Consider the following 17,608-nt stretch of genomic DNA (forward strand, 5'->3'; position numbering starts at 1 on the left):
GAATTTGGGAAACCAGCATGAAGCTTACATGTGATATGATGAAGACAAAAAACTTAACCAGATGAAATGAAACATGCACGTGCTCTCAGTTTCCTCAGGTTCTTAAATCAATAAATTTATGTCTTACACTAACATTTGGGTAATATTATACCATTGTTTCTTCAATTATTTTTTAAACCCCATTCTATCTCTTCTCCTATTCTGAGGTACAAATTACACATATATGAGACCTTTGATTTGATATTGTCACATAGGTTTTGAGTCTAGGTTTCTTTATTTTTGATCTGTCTTGAAGCACATTGATTCATTCCTCTGCCATATTTATTATGTTGTTAGTCCCATCCATTAGACATTTTATTATAGATACTATTTAGTTGCAGAATTTTAATTTTGTTATTTTTAATAATTACTATTTATCTATTGCAGTTTCTTATTTTCTCATACATTGAAAGCACATTTTGCTTTATAACATTGATGATGATTATTTTGGTTGCTTAAAAATACTTGCAGCTAATTCCAACATCTGGGTCACCTCAGGTCACAGTTTCCTTATTCTTCATATTGAGTAATTTGGATTGAGTATTTTGGCTGCTTAAAAATACTTGCAGCTAATTCCGACATATGGGTCACCTCAGGTCACATTTTCCTTATTCTTCATATTGAGTAATTCGGATTGAGTATTTTGGCTGCTTAAAAATATTTGCAGCTAATTCCAACATCTGGGTCACCTCAGGTCACATTTTCCTTATTCTTCATATTGAGTAACTGTATTCTTCATATTGAGTAATTTGGATTGTACATTGTGAATGTCACATAATGAAAATTCTAGATTCTTTTATATTCTACCAGAGTCTGATTTTTTTTGTCATTTGTTTGGCATAAAATCAAGTTGTTTGAACTCAAATTATAAGCTCTTACTTGGATAGCTGCTCAAATCTCAGTTCATTTCTTTTACTCTCATCTGGGCTGCAGTTTGTCTATCTCATGCATACATAATTTATGGCAATCCTAAAATGTGGAAAGCGTATGTAAACCTTAGGATAAGAGATAGAGTGACTCTCGCTTCTTTCTCACTTTCTAGCCATTGTGGGTATTCCAAGCTCTGAAGACTTCAGTTTTTCCATCAGGAATTTAAGAGTCCCATACAGTTCTGACTATAGTTTGCAAAAAAAAAAAAAAAAAAAATTCAAGAAACATTGCTTGCCTCATTTCTCTTCTAAGTCAACTCCTCTTTGAATAAGCCTGCTTTTATTCACACTTCATACCTTCAGAAAAAAAAAATATATATATATTATGTATATGTATTTACATTTCTTCATCAAAAGAGTGGAATTTTTATAATTTTATTTGGTATTCTTGATGTTCTATAGTGATTTTATTAGCTATGTGGAGACGTTAGGATTTAGGTGACTACCATTACCTCAGGCTCTTGGAATTCTGAAGACAGATGTTTGTTTTCCCACCAATAACACTAGATTGCAGCCAAACATGTCTGTGTGTTTGCTGCTTGGCTACCAAAATCATGCTGACATTTTGTACTCTCTATGTTGCATAAGCAATCAGAAATAATCCTGATTCCCTTAATTCGGAAGAAAAATGTAATATAAATAACATGGCTTTTATTAACACACCTGGTTTGGAAAACTGACTCTAGTGCTGACTGGCTATACTTTCCCAGTCACATGAACGTTCTAAGCTTTATTCCTCACAATTATGAAGTAGGAGCAGTCATACTTTTCTCATAAAATTATATAATGCCTGTACAATAGTATTAGATATATGAACTACCTTCTCCTTAATTATATATATACAATGAAACTGAATTTCAAGGTCACCCATTGGCTGAAACCTAATTCCTAGTTCCATATGATCCTTTTCAGAGTTTTGAGCTCTTTTTTAAAATATTTAGATTTTTTTCAATTCTGGAAAGAACCAACACTTTTAATTTTAACAGTATTTGATATACTATTATGATTTGTAAGTTAAAAAATTCTGTGATTCTCAATGACAACATTAGTAAAGGTCAAATCATGTCTCAGTGTTATGGGAATAGTAACTAAATTTAATGCATATAAAGTGTCTGGTATATTACTGGTATATAACAATTTTAGCTTACTTTCTCGAATTTTGTATAAGTCCTTATAAACATTTGCAAAGTATTTTTCTTTGCCCTGTACTTCATTGGATATTTATTTTAACTGTGTTGTCATTAATATCATGTGATTCTCCAATGAGGGTTGTATATACTACACTATATTCTATTTGTTTGTAAGGCCCAAATATTTCCCAATTTTGTGAGCGACTGGGTTCTGCAGCAAATAGGTGAACAACACCCTGGGATTTTTTCTTGCACAGATATTCTCTTCTCTCTGCCAGATAGTGTGTAACAGTGCTATTACAACATACTTAAATTTGACCTGACCCTGCTTAAAACCAGCATATACAAATATGTCCTCCCTCTGGCAGAGTAATATCTTTTAAAAGCAGAGACAAGAATGGCTGAGGCATATCTCTTTCTGTGTTCCGTAAACAGGAGACAGGTATAGCTTTCGAAAGATTTAAATGTATCCCCAGGGACAATCTTCTTCAAGGTAAAAGTTGTGTTTTCTTAACTTCCTTAAAAGTTTTCTCATTTGCCCTGCCATCTAAAGAACAATTTACATTGAGGTCAGGTTGATGCTGTGAGACAAGTCACAGAGTGATCTGAGATTTTCATTTCAGGCTGCTCCTCTGATTTAAACTCCAAGCATTACAGCCAGAGCTTCAGGTATAATCTACTGTTTTTTCATTTGAGAGTGTGTAGTGAGGTGGATGGACCTAGAGTCTGTCATACAGAGTGAAGTAAGTCAGAAAGAGAAAAACAAATACCGTATGCTAACACATATATATGGAATCTAAGAAAAAAAAAAAAGGTCATGAAGAACCTAGGGGTAAGACAGGAATAAAGCCACAGACCTACTAGTGAATGGACTTGAGGATATGGGGAGGGGGAAGGGTAAACTGTGACAAAGTGAGAGAATGGCATGGACATATATACACTACCAAACGTAAAATAGATAGCTAATGGGAAGCAGCCGCATAGCACAGGGAGATCAGCTCAGTGCTTTGTGACCACCTAGAGGGGTCGGATAGGGAGGGTGGGAGGGAGGGAGATGCAAGAGGGAAGAGATATGGGAACATATGTATATGTATAACTGATTCACTTTGTTATAAAGCAGAAACTAACACACCATTGTAAAGCAATTATACTCCAATAAATGTTAAAAAATAAAATTAAATTTAAAAAATAAAAAAATACAAAGACCTTATATTTCTTTTCCTTATTTTAAAAGAAGAAAATTTCAAATGTAGATATTAGCTTTCCTCTGTAAGTAGAAAACCTTCATATTTAAACTACCAATTTGAAAATAACAGTCTTCTGTATTTTATTGAATTCAAATATTCAGTGTAAGAATGTTTAATCCCCAAACATAGCTGGGCCACTTTTAAGCACTGTTATAACATAACTTTGAATATGCCAAAGATAAAATCAATCAAGCTGAATAATGATGGTAGTGGTGATGATGCTGGTAGAGATGACTTAATCCGGTGCCTATTGAGAGCATATGGAGAGATACTGAGAAATTCAGGCTTTTCCTTAAGAAACAAATTTAAAATATACATACAAATGGCTGTGAGATATATAAAACACAATACTTTAATTATGTAATTATACACAGTTATACATTATGTATAATTATACATAATTATACATATATAATTATACATAATACAGAAAAGTCTGAAGTTGAAACAGAAATTTTCAGAAGGTAGACAGCATGCAAAGAAATGGAGAAAGCAGGATTGTATAACTAGATATCTTTGTGTTCAAAAGCAACCTTAACCATGTGTTGCTCTTTGCAAATTTAAGTAAGGAGATAATTTCTCTGAGGATAATGTGACTCAAGAAAAAGAGGAGGAAAAAGAAAAGGAGGAGGAGAGGGAGAAGAAGGTGAAGAAGAAGAAGAAGAAGAACGGGGAGGGGAGGGAGAGAGGGAGCAGGAGAAGGGGAAGGAGAAGGGGAAGAAGAAGGAGAAAAAAACAATCCTTAACTTGAATGGTTGTTTTGAAATGTGATCTTTTAATGAAGCTTCATGGCATAATATCTAGTACATAGAGATTAAACAATATTTGCCACTGTGTGTGGGTTAAGGAAATTGTACAAAGAAGATGGCATATGAACTAAACTTTGTATGGTGAGTAGAATTTTGTTAGGAGGATTGAAATGGAAGAAGTCTTGTTCAGGCTTCAGAGGCGATATTAGGCCTCTAACCAATTGGTGACCTTGCCTGGACTACGTGCCTACTTGTGAGCTGCCGCCAGCAAGTCTGGCGGCACTTAAAAAAATGAAGGGAGTGGATCGTGGAATTTCTTGAGCCTCGGGGACCTGGCCAGTTCCCGGAGGTCTAAAATTTCTTACAATACACAAATTGCGATAAACAGCATTGTTGAAGAAACCCAGAGCTGCATATTTGCGTGCAAATTGATGATATCAGTTAGCAACCTGCTATTTTAAGTGGGATTCCCCTAAAGTGCAATTTGAAGTCTCACCCGTGGAGTGGATGCACTGCCTGGGACCTTTCCCAATTGGGACTCCAGATTGCTGTTTTCAGGATTTCCCAGCGCTGTCTGAGTCTGGATGTCGGTGTTGGTCCAATTTGGTGATGTGCATCCTTTTACTTTTCTTTCCCTTTTCATTTCTATTTCTTTCTTTTTAATGATTTTCTATTAAAGTTAAGTTTAAATTGTCTATTTGTGTGACGAGTGGTGTCTTTTTGTTAACTAATCCTTCGAACCTAAAATGAAAGTAAAACTTTCTGCAAAACAGATTTATACATATAAAAATAGAAAAAGATGCTATAAGCAGACAGAAACAAGATAGTCAATGTTATAAAAAGGGTAAAGAAGTGAGCAATTTTATTGTACTATTTCATGGAAAGATTGGTGATGTGTTAAATCTGTAAAGGCATATTGAGGTATAAGTGTTTATAACTTGACAATGAGGCTAAGAGTTATAAAACATGTTTTATATTAAAAAATGGTGATACAAAAATCTTCAACAAAATATTAGCAAATGAAATTCAACAATACCTTAAAAAAATCATATACCATGATCAAGTGAGACTTAATTCAGGGGTCCAGGGATGGTTCAATATCCACATATCAATCAACATGATCCGTCATATTAACAAAATATATAATAAATTACATGATAATTTCAGATGCAGAAATAGCATTTGACAAAACCCAATATCCATTTATGAAAAAAGCGTTCAAGCCAGTATCATACTGTCTTGATTACTGTAGCTCTCTAGCATAGTCTGATGTCTTGGAGCATGGTTCCTTCAGCTTCATTTTTCTTTCTGAAGATTGCTTTGCTTTTCAGGGTCTTTTGTATTTCCATACAATTGTGGATTTTTTTGTTCTAGTTTTGTGAAAAATGCCACTGGTAGTTTGATAGGGATTGCATTGAATCTGTAGATTGCTTTGGGTATTATAGTCACTTTCACAATGTTGATTCTTCCAACCCAAGAACATGGTATATCTCTCCGTCTGTTTGTATCGTCTTTAATTTCTTTTATCAGTGTCTTATAGTTTTCTGCATACAGGTCTTTTCTCTTCTTAGGTAAGTTTATTCCTAAGTATTTTGTTCTTTTCGTTGCAATGATAAATTTGAATGTTTCCTTAATTTCTCTTTAAGATTTTTCATCATTTGTTTATAGGAGTGCAAAAGATTTCTGTTTATTAATTTTGTATCCTGCTACTTTACCAACTTCATCCCTTGTTGCTTTTAATATTTTTTCTTTGTATTTAATTTTTGATAGGTTGTTTACTATGTGTCTTGGCATGTTTCTGCTTGGATTTATTCTGTATGGGACTCTCTGCACTTCCTGGAATTGACTACTATTTCCTTTCCCATCTTAGTGAATTTTTCAACTATAATCTCTTCAAATATTTTTTTCATTCTTCTTCTTTTCCTCTTCTTCTTCTGAGACCCCTGTATTTCAAATGTTGGTGTGTTTACTGTCGTCCCAGAGGTCTCTGAGACTGTCCACAATTCTTTTCATTCTTTTTTTTATTCTCCTTTGTGATAGTTTTTCCCACTATTTTATCTTCCAGGTCACTTATCCGTTCTGCCTCAGTTATTCTGCTATTGATTCCTTTTAGAGAATTTTTAATTTCATTTATTGTGTTTTTCATCATTGTTTGTTTACTCTTTAGTTCTTCTAGCTCCTTTTTAAACGTTTCTTGTACTTTCTCAAGTCTATTTCCAAGATTTTGGATCATCTTTACTATCATTACTCTGAATTCTTTTTCAGGTAGACTTCCTACTTCCTCTTCATTTGTTTGTTCTGATAGGTTTTTACCTTGCTCCTTCATCTGCTACGTAGTTCTCTGTCTTCTCATTTGCTTAACTTACTGTGTTTTGGGTCTCCTTTTTGCAGGCTGCAGATTCGTATTTCCTGTTGTTTTTGGTGTTTGCCCCCAGTGGCTAAGGTTAGTTCAGTGGGTTGTGTAGGTTTCCTGGTGAAAGGGATTGGTGCCTGTGTTCTGGTGGATGAGGCTGGATTTTGTCTTTCTGGTGGGCAGGATCATGTCCGGTGGTGTGTTTTGAGGTGTCTGTGAACTTATTATTATTTTAGGCAGCCTGTCTGCTAATGCATAGGTTTGTGTTCCTGTCTTGTTAGTTGTTTGGCATGGTATGTCCTACACTGTATGTTGCTGGTTGTTGAGTGGAGCTGGGTCTTAAGCTTTGAAACAGAGATCTCTGGGAGAGCTCTCGCTGATTGATATTACATAGGGCTGGGAGGTCTCTTATAGTCCAGTGTCCTGAACTCTGCTTTCCCACCTCAGAGGCTCAGCCCTGACACCTGGCCCAAGAATCAAGACCCTGTCAGACACACGGTTTGCTGTGTAGGAACTTAAACGTGGCTCACCAAGGTTACAGATCCTGAACTGCAACTCAGCTGATCCTGAATAAATCCATCTTTGTTGGAGAAATATCTGTCTACCTTAGGTAAATACAAGTTGGTGGCTGTAATCCAGGGAAGATGGAAAGGAATTGGTCCTTGATAAGAGGGGCACTATTTTCTCACCCAGGGCTTTTACCAGTGATAACCACAGCCTATGCTTCCCCTGGTGCATTCAAGGGTCTTCCCTTTCAAGCTACTTGGTCTTGCTCAGTTGCATGCTTAAGTGTCATAGTCAACCCTTACCTTCTTTATCTCTCCCCAAACTCCCAAGCTGTAATAATTTGAAGCAAACATTAGGTTCTATCACTCAGTTAGGGAGTGAATAGGGAAAGAATACATGAAGGAAAGGACAAGTGTTAATTCAGGGGATTCCAAGAGAGAAAAATTTTAAATCGCAAATTGTTAAATGTAGGAATAAATTTAAACTTAAAAGTAAGTCTTTGGGGAGTGGTGCAACCTTTCTAGGGGTCAACTAAGTCACTTCAAGTCTTAAAATATACGAACACATTAATTCAGCCATTTTACTTTTAGAGATTTTTCCTGAGAAAATAATGGAACAAATGCACATGCAATTATATTTAATACACATGTGTTACCAAATAAACTGCAAGATTATTTTAATTGAAGAGGTTTAAAATAGATTCAGTACCAAAATAAAATGTGTAAAGGGAAAAAATTTTTTTTTCTTCTTTCTTCTAAGCTAAACTTCCTTTCACATTCATTAAAATGCCCATCAAGTTCTCCACCGAGTATATCTCTGGTTGGACTTCTTCAAAATGGGTGAGAGCGCCACATAAATGGTCTACTTATTCTTTTAGTCCCTCAAAGTTTAATGCATTTGAACATCAGTGTTTATTCAGAGCCGGGTGCAAAGCTCCCTTGGTAGCCCAAAGTTTTAATTAGAATCAGTCACTGTATTTGAAAGCATCATGACTTTCTTTTTTGAGCCTTTTTGAGATCTAAGTGTCCCTGGCCCTGCTTTCAAGCTCAGTGCCTAAAGACCTCACTATCAATTAAAGGATTCTCACTCCAAACCCACTAGAGCCCTATACTGTGTTCCTGAAACATACATCTAAGTAGATTCCTAAGACTTACAAATTTAGTGTTCTAAAATAGCCACTCTTTCTAGCAGAATCCTTTCCCCTCTGTCTCCACAGTAATTTGGAAAAAACTCCTCCTGATACTCAGAGTTATCAGAAACCTTAAAAAGAAAACCAACATTTTGGTGCAATATAGAATGTCCTGTAATTTTGATTCAAGCCTTTATGCTTTTAAGGTCTTTGTCATCATGCTCTGTGTTTCTTATTTTCCCTCCCTATCCTCTGTTCATAAATACAATTTTTCTAAAGTAAAATATCATATATTGTTTGGCGTCAGTACCCAGCAATGAAGACTACTGTTGGAGAGTAAATAAAGAAGCAGTTATAATGTTTATTCCTAAAACAAGAACAAAACAAGTACAAAATGTCAAATTCATGGTTGCAGATTACATACATTTACATATTTTTAAATGCCCCATAAAATATGTATTAAGATAAAGCTAACTAATATTTTTTTGTTCTCATTTTTATTGTTATGTGGTAGTCCAATTGGGGGTTCTTTTATGCCTATGTCACATGGGACTTTCAGATATAATAACAAACTCAACAGATTGTTAATTGAGGACTCAATTCAATAACTACAAGGAGCAATAACATGTGCAGAAAAATTTTTAAAAGCAGTTTCTCTTCTTAGGAATTGTGAGATGACTGAGCTCATTTGCTTCCATCTTTAGCATGTCTTACCTTGACAAATTACACTGGGAAAAGCAGACACTATGTGATCAATGGGATCGAAGTGAGTGACATTCAATCACATCTTGCATTATTATATGCACATTTTAACAAGATGAATGATGGCCTTGCAGCACAAGCAAGACACAAGAAATCATTTTTTCCCCACAAATCGTAAATTTCTTGAAAACAGGGGGCATACCAAGGAGCTGAAGTACCAACTCTTTGCTCTACTTTGCTTACATAAAAGAGCCATTTCACCTAGCCTGTGATACAAAGTGGTGCCTTTAACCTTACCAACATTAAGTCCTACTGACAGAAGAAGGCAAACTAATGGAGAAGAAACCCCGTTTTCTCATAAACATTTCACTAACCTGAACCAACGTAAGTATATCATTGATATTTTTAATATTTATATAATTATTGGGTAGTTTTGAGTCCAAAAACCTGTGGAACAGTTTCTCAATTGTAGATAGATCTATATCTATGTCTATATCTATATTTATATCTATGTCTATATTCATACCTCTATATATAGATATTGAGAGAGAGAGAAAGAGGGAGATTTCACCATGTTTTACTTGGAAATAAAGAAATTTATGTCATGTTTTTAATGTTATATTTCTTTCATCATTAGTTAATACTTGACCTAAAAGACTTACTCAGAATTTAAACAATTAAATAAGAATTTCAACTTCTAAACATTGCTGCAGTTTTCTTTCCTCAGAGCAGACACACATCAATAGTCAAAATGCCCTTGTTTCTTTTCTTCATTCCTCACAGTCACACAATGTATCAATCATATAATGTTGTTTTCAGTTTGCTAAATTTTATAATGAAAGGAATTCATTTTTCCTGTGTAATGAGTATTAAAATGGAGTAACTGGGATTAAATATTTTATGACTTTCATCAGTTTGTGGTGACAAAATTTCTCATTCCAGATTTTAGTTACTTAAAACTCTTAGCATTATTTTTAACATTTTGATTGGAATATAATTGCTTTACAATGGTGTGTTAGTTTCTGCTTTATAACAAAGTGAATCAGTTATACGTATACATATGTTACCATATCTCTTCCATATCACGTTTTCCTCCCACCCACCCTCCCTATCCGACCCCTCTAGGTGGTCACAAAGCACTGAGCTGATCTCCCTGTGCTATGTGGCTGCTTCCCACTAGCTATCTATTTTATGTTTGGTAGTGTATATATATCCATGCCACTCTTACACTTTGTCACAGCTTACACTTCCCCCTCCCCATATCCTCAAGTCCATTCTCTAGTAGGTCTGTGTCTTTATTCCCGTGTTACCCTTAGGTTCTTGATGATCTTTTTTTTTCCCCTTAGATTCCATATATATGTGTTAGCATACGGTATTTGTTTTTCTCTTTCTGACTTACTTCACTCTGTATGACAGACTCTAGGTCCATCCACCTCATTACAAGTAACTCAATTTCATTCCTTTTTATGGCTGAGTAATATTCCATTGTATATATGTGCCACATCTTCTTTATCCATTCATCCAATGATGGACACTTAGGTTGCTTCCATCTCCTGGCTATTGTAAATAGAGCTGCAATGAATATTTTGGTACATGACTCTTTTTGAATTATGGTTTTCTCAGGGTATACACCCAGGAGTGGGATTGCTGGGCTTTTTTTCTTGATGAGTCTGACTAATGGTTTATCAATTTTGTTTATCTTCTCAAAGAACCAACTTTTAATTTTATTGATCTTTGCTATCATTTCATTCATTTCTTTTTCATTTATTTTTGATCTGATCTTTATGATTTCTTTCCTTCTGCTAACTTTGGGGGTTTTTTTGTTCTTCTTTCTCTAATTGCTTTAGGTGCAAGGTTGGGTCACAAATCAAGGCTTGGTAAATTTAAGAAAATTGAAATTGTATCAAGTATCTTTTCCGACCACAGTGCTATGAGACTACATATCAATTACAGGAAAAGATCTGTAAAAAATACAAACACATGGAGGCTAAACAATATGCTACTTAATAATGAAGTGATCATTGAAGAAATCAAAGAGAAAATCAAAAAATACCTAGAAACAAATGATAATGGAGACATGATGACCCAAAATCTATGGGATTCAGGAAAAGCATTTCTAAGAGGGAAGTTTATAGCAATACAATCCTACCTTAAGAAACAGGAAACATCTCAAATAAACTCTTAGTGTTAAAGCCATATGTTTTACCTGTGAGGAATCATTCTCTTTCCCCAATTGCTCTGTTGGGATTTTGAAACCAAGTCTAACAAATAAACAAAGAATAGCATGAAATAAATTTCCATTAATTAGGGAGAAATCAGTATGAAAAGACTGGAATTTATAAATGGGCAAGATGTGTGATCAAATTTATAGGCAATGAAGATTACCTGCATATTGTGAGGAAACTTGTCGAGAGCTTAGAGTTCATGTCATTTTTGTTTTTATTTTTATATTTTCAAGTCCATTTCTCCAACGTTTATTTTGAAAGGCAAGGTCCTCTCACATGAATTAAACTTCAGGACTTTTGCATTTTATAATTTCATAATTTTTTTTTATATTTTATCTACAGAAAGATTACACTGGACACTATCATCACCTCGTGATCTGATGCTGTTTATGCTTCTTACACAGATTAATTTAGTTACAGCCACCATTTGCTTCTGAAAGCAGGAGTTTCTAGTTTAGCCTGTCATTGAACTAATCCATTAAGATTTGATAATGAATATGCTTTTGGAAGGTTACTAGTACCATTAAGAATAGCCAAAAAGAAACTATGTAAAATATCTGTATTAAAAAATAGTTAAATATAATTAACATAATTTTAAACAAATTAGTGTCAAAAAACAACCCAGGATTAGGAAAAAATTACTTTGACGAAGAAAGCCTTAATTTGAGCCCAGCCCTAAAGAGATGCAGCTAAATGGATATAGTTTCTAAATTTTTGAACTTTCTATCAATGCATATATAAATGAAAACTGAAAACTTGAGTCGAGTCCCCAAACTTCATATTATCAACTCTAAAGCCAGCATAAAATATAACAGAAGAAAGCTTTCTCTGCATCTATTGAGATGATCATATGGTTTTTCTCATTCAATTTGTTAATATGGTATATCACGTTGATTGATTTGAGTATATTGAAGAATCCTTGCATTCCTGGAATAAACCCCAATTGACCATGGTGTATAATCCTTTTAACGTGCTGTTGGATTCTGTTTGCTAGTATTTTGTTGAGAATTTTTGCATCTATGTTCATCAGTGATATTGGCCTGTAGTTTTCTTTCTTTGTGACATCTTTGTCTGGTTTTGTTATCAGGTTGATGGTGGCCTCATAGAATGAGTTTGGGAGTGTTCCTCCCTCTGCTATATTTTGGAAGAGTTTGAGAAGGATAGGTGTTAGCTCTTCTCTAAATGTTTGATAGAATTCGCCTGTGAAGCCATCTGGTCCTGGGCTTTTGTTTGTTGGAAGATTTTTAATCACTGTTAAAATTTCAGTGCTTTTGAAAAAATTCAACACCCATTTATGATAAAAACCCTGCAGAAGATAGGCATAGAGGGAGCATTCCTCAACATAATAAAGGCCATATATGACAAACCCACAGCCAACATCGTCCTCAATGGTGAAAAACTGAAACCATTTCCACTATGATCAGGAACAAGACAAGGGTGCCCACTCTCACCACTTTTATTCAACATAGTTTTGGAAGATTTTGCCAGAGCAATCAGAGGAGAAAAAGAAACAAAAGGAATCCACATAGGAAAAGAAGAAATAAAGCTGTCACTGTTTGCAGAGGACATGATACTATACATAGAGAATCCTAAAGATGCTACCAGAAAACTGCTAGAGCTAATCAATGAATTTGGTAAAGTAGCAGGATACAAAATTAATGCTCAGAAATCTCTGGCATAACTATACACTAATGATGAAAAATCTGAAAGTGAAATTAAGTAAACACTCCAATTTACCATTGCAACAAAAGGAATAAAATATTTAGGAATAAACCTACCTAAGGAGACAAAAGACCTCTATGCAGAAACTTATAAGACACTGAAGAAAAAAATGAAAGATGACTCAAATAAATGGAGAGACATACCATGCTCTTGGATTCAAAGACACAACATTGTGAAAATGACTCTACCTCCCAAAGCAATCTACAGATTCATTGCAATCTCTGTCAAACTACAACTGGCATTTTCTCACAGAAGAAGAACAAAAAATTTCACAATTTGTGTGGAAGCACAAAAGACCCCGAATAGCCAAAGCAATTTTCAGAACGAAAAATGGAGCTGGAGAAATCAGGTTCCCTGACTTCAGACTATACTACAAAGCTATAGTAATCAAGACAGTATGGTACTGGCACCAAAACAGAAATATAGATCAATGGAACAGGATAGAAAGCCCAGAGATAAAACCATACACGTATGGTCACCTTACCTTTTTTTTTTTTTTTTTTTTTTGCGGTACGCGAGCCTGTCACTGCTGTGGACTCTCCCGTTGTGGAGCACAGGCTCCAGATGTGCAGGCTCAGCTGCCATGGCTCATGAGCCCAGCTGCTCCATGGCATATGGGATACTCCCGGGCCAGGGCACGAACACATGTCCCCTGCATTGACAGGCAGACTCTCAAACACTGCACCACCAGGGAAGCCCCGGTCACCTCATCTTTGATGAAGGAGGCAAGAATATACAGTGGAGAAAAGACAGCCTCTTCAATAAGGTGTGCTGGGAAAACTGGACAGGTACCTGTGAAAGTATGAAATTAGAACATTCCCTAACACCATACACAAAAATAAACTCAAAATGGATTAAAGACCTAAATGTAAGGCCAGACACTATCAAACTCTTAGAGAAAAACATAAGCAGAACACTCTATGACATAAATCACAGCAAGATCCTTTTTGACCCACCTCCTAGAGAAATGGAAATAAAAACAAAAATAAACAAATGGGACCTAATGAAACTTCAAAGCTTTTGCACAGCAAAGGAAACCATAAACAAGACCAAAAGACAACCCTCAGAATGGGAGAAAATATTTGCCAATGAAGCAACTGACAAAGGATTAATCTCCCAAATTTATAAGCAGCTCATGCAGCTCAATAACAAAAAAACAAACAACCCAATCCAAAAATGGCAGACGACCTAAATAGACATTTGTCCAAAGAAGATAAACAGATTGCCAAGAAACACATGAAAGAATGCTCAACATCATTAATCATTAGAGAAATGCAAATCAAAACTACAATGAGATATCATCTCACACCAGTCAGAACGGCCATCATCAAAAAATCTAGAAACAATAAATGCTGGAGAGGGTGTGGAGAAAAGGGAACACTCTTGCACTGTTGGTGGGAATGTAAATTGATACAGCCACTATGGAGAACAGTATGGAGGTTCCTTAAAAAACTAAAAATAGAATTACCATACAACCCAGCAATCCCACTACTGGGCATATACCCTGAGAAAGCCATAACTGAAAAAGAGTAATGTACCAAAATATTCATTGCAGCTCTGTTTACAATAGCCAGGACATGGAAGCAACCTAAGTGTCCATTGACAGATGAATGGATAAAGATGTGGCACATATATACAATATAATGTTACTCAGCCATAAAAAAGGAATGAAATTGAGTTATTTGTAGTGAGGTGGAAGGATCTAGAGTCTGTCATACAGAGTGAAGTAAGTCAGAAAGAGAAAAACATTACTGTATGCTAACACATATTTATGGAATCTAAGAAAGAAAAAAAAACGGTCATGAAGCACCTAAGGTTAAGACGGGAATGAAGGCACAGACCTACTAGAGAATGGACTTGAGTATATGGGGAGGGTGAAAGGTAAGCTGTGACAACGTGAGAGAGTGGCATGGACATATATATACTACCAAACATAAAATAGATAGCTAGTGGGAAGCAGCCGCATAGCACAGGGAGATCAGCTTGGTGCTTTGTGACCACCTAGAGGGTGGGATAGGGAGGGTGGGAAGGAGGGAGATGGGAGAGGGAAGAGATATGGGAACATATGTATATGTATAACTGATTCACTTTGTTATAAAGCAGAAACTAACACACCATTGTAAAGCAATTATACTCCAATAAAGATGTTAAAATTATATATATATATATATATATATATATATATATATATATATATATATATATATATAGCAGAAGAAATATAGTATTTAGTTAAAAATTTTGGCTCTAGATGTGACTCCTTAAGGTTTATATCCTGGTTATACTACTTACTAAATATATATGAAGTGGAGAACATAATCTAAATTCATTTTGGCCAGGTTTCCTCAATTTTTAAAATGGATTATTTCAATCAGGCTCTTAGTTGCACACAGCACAACTCACTCTAGCTAACTAAAGGAGAAAGGTATTTATTAAAGCAGGGTTTAGAAACCTTTTTCTCCTTGACTTTAAGAGTAAATATTTTAGACTTGTGGGACAGATGGTCTCTATTGAATACACTCAAGACTGACGTTTAACAAAAATAGCCATAGACAATATATAAATAAATAGGTGTGCCTATGTTCCAATAAATCTTTATTTACAAAACCAGCCTTTATCAACCTCTGTCTTCAGAAGACAGTGTATAACTCACCGAGTCTTGAAGATTTCAGAAGTATAGATGTAGAACCAGAGGCCTGATGCCAGTTTTAGTGGCAAAAACCACTGAATCACACTTTTCACAGGCAAGGCCACTGCTCACAGAAACCACAGCTTGCAGCATCAGACATGGAGCACAGACAGGACAATATTATTAGAATCCCATCACTATTATGTGATCTAGTTATTGTGCTCTACCTCTTTGCCAGAAAAAATAGATTCAACTGAACACTTCCTTGTTTATATTATTCTCTTCTGTGATTGCATCTAATGGAGGAAAGTGGATCATATGATGTAAAGGAGGTTGGGAAAGCAAATTTTTGTCTTCTACCTTGGGAAATCATAACTCACAATGGAGAAATTACAAAAATTCAGGAATGGTGCTTCAAATATACTATGTCCAAAAAATGGTAAAGATCTGTTATATAGATAAGTATTGAAAGAATATATATCACATAGTATTGTTGTGATAATTAAACATAATATAGAAATATTTCAAAACAATATCTGGCATTCTTTGATTTCAAACTGAAGAATTCCTATAGTATTTCTTGTAAGACAGGTCTAGTGGTAATTAACTCCCTAAGCTTCTGTTTGTCTGGGAAAGTTTTTATCTCTGCTTCATTTTTGAAGGACAGTTTTTCCAAGCATAGTGTTCTTCATTAGGCATTTTTTGGTTTTTTGTTTGTTTGTTTTTCCAGCAATTTGGATGTATCACCCACTTTTTTCTTGGCTGCAAGTTTCCTGCTGAAAAATCCACTAATATTCGTATGGGGGTTCCTTTGTATGTGACAATTTATTTTTCCCTTGCTACTTTCAAAATTCTATCTTTGTCTTTGACTTTTAGGGAAGAGAAATGAGAGTTGCCATCAGCTTAAGTAGACTGTTATAAATATAAGATATTTTATGAAATTCCCAAGGTAACCACGTACACACAAAATACCTATAGATGGTACACAAAAGAAACAAGGGAACCAATACAAAAAGCTCAACAAAACACAAAGGAAGACGTTAAGAGAGGAAGAGACAGGCAAAAGAACTGCATGACTAACAGAGAACAATTAACAAAATGACAATAACAAACCATTCCCTACCAATAGTTACTTTACTTTAAATGTGAATGGTTTGAACTCTCCAATCAAAAGACATAGAGTGGCTGAGTGAATTAAAAAAATAAATATAATGATATACTTTCTGTAAAACATCACTTTAGGTTTAAGCATACACATAGGCTGAAAGTAAAGGGCTATTAAATATGCCATGTAAATAACCAAGAGAAAGGAGGGGTGGTTATACTTATATCAGGAAAAATAAACTTTAAATCAAAAACTTTCACAAGAGATAAAGAAGGACATTATATAATGAAAAAATGGTCAACCCACCTGGAAGATATAATAATTATAAATATATATGCAGCCAACATTAGACACCTAAATATATAAAGCAAACATTATAAAAACTGAAGGGAGAACAATAATGGTAGGGTACTTCAATAACCAACATTCAATAGTGGGAAGAACATCTGGACAGAAATTCAATAAGTTAACAGAGACCTTGAACAACATTATATACAAATGGACATAAAGAACATATACAGAACATTTCTCCCAACAGCAGCATATACATTTTTCTCAATTGCACACAGATCTTTCCCAAGACTAGATCATATGTTACGTCACAAAACAAGTTGTAACAAAATAAAGAAGATGAAATCATACCAAGTAACTTTTACAACCACAATGGAATGAAACTAGAAATTGATAGAAGAAGGAAAACTGGAAAACTCACAAACATGTGGAAATTAAAAAATACACACTTGAACAACTGTTGAGTTAAAGAAGAAATAAAAAAGGAAATTAGAAAATACATTGAGACAAATGAAAATGAGAACACAACATACCAAAACTTACGGAGTGTAATAAAAGCAGTACTAAGAGAGTAGTTCATAGCAATAAATCCCTACATTATAAAAGCAAAGCCCAAATAAGCAGCCTATGTTTACATCTCCAGGAGTTAAAAAGAGGAGAACAAACTAAGCATAAAAATAAAACAACAAAGATTAAAATAGCAATATATGTAATAGAAAATAGAGAACAATAGAAAATATAACTGAGTCGGTTTTTTGAAAATATTAACAAAATTGACAAATCATCAGTTAAACTAAGAAAAAATAGAGAAGACTCAAATAAAATTATATACTAACGAAGAGACATTACAC

This window comes from Pseudorca crassidens, chromosome 9, assembly GCF_039906515.1.
Source record: "Pseudorca crassidens isolate mPseCra1 chromosome 9, mPseCra1.hap1, whole genome shotgun sequence".
Classification (NCBI taxonomy): domain Eukaryota; kingdom Metazoa; phylum Chordata; class Mammalia; order Artiodactyla; family Delphinidae; genus Pseudorca; species Pseudorca crassidens.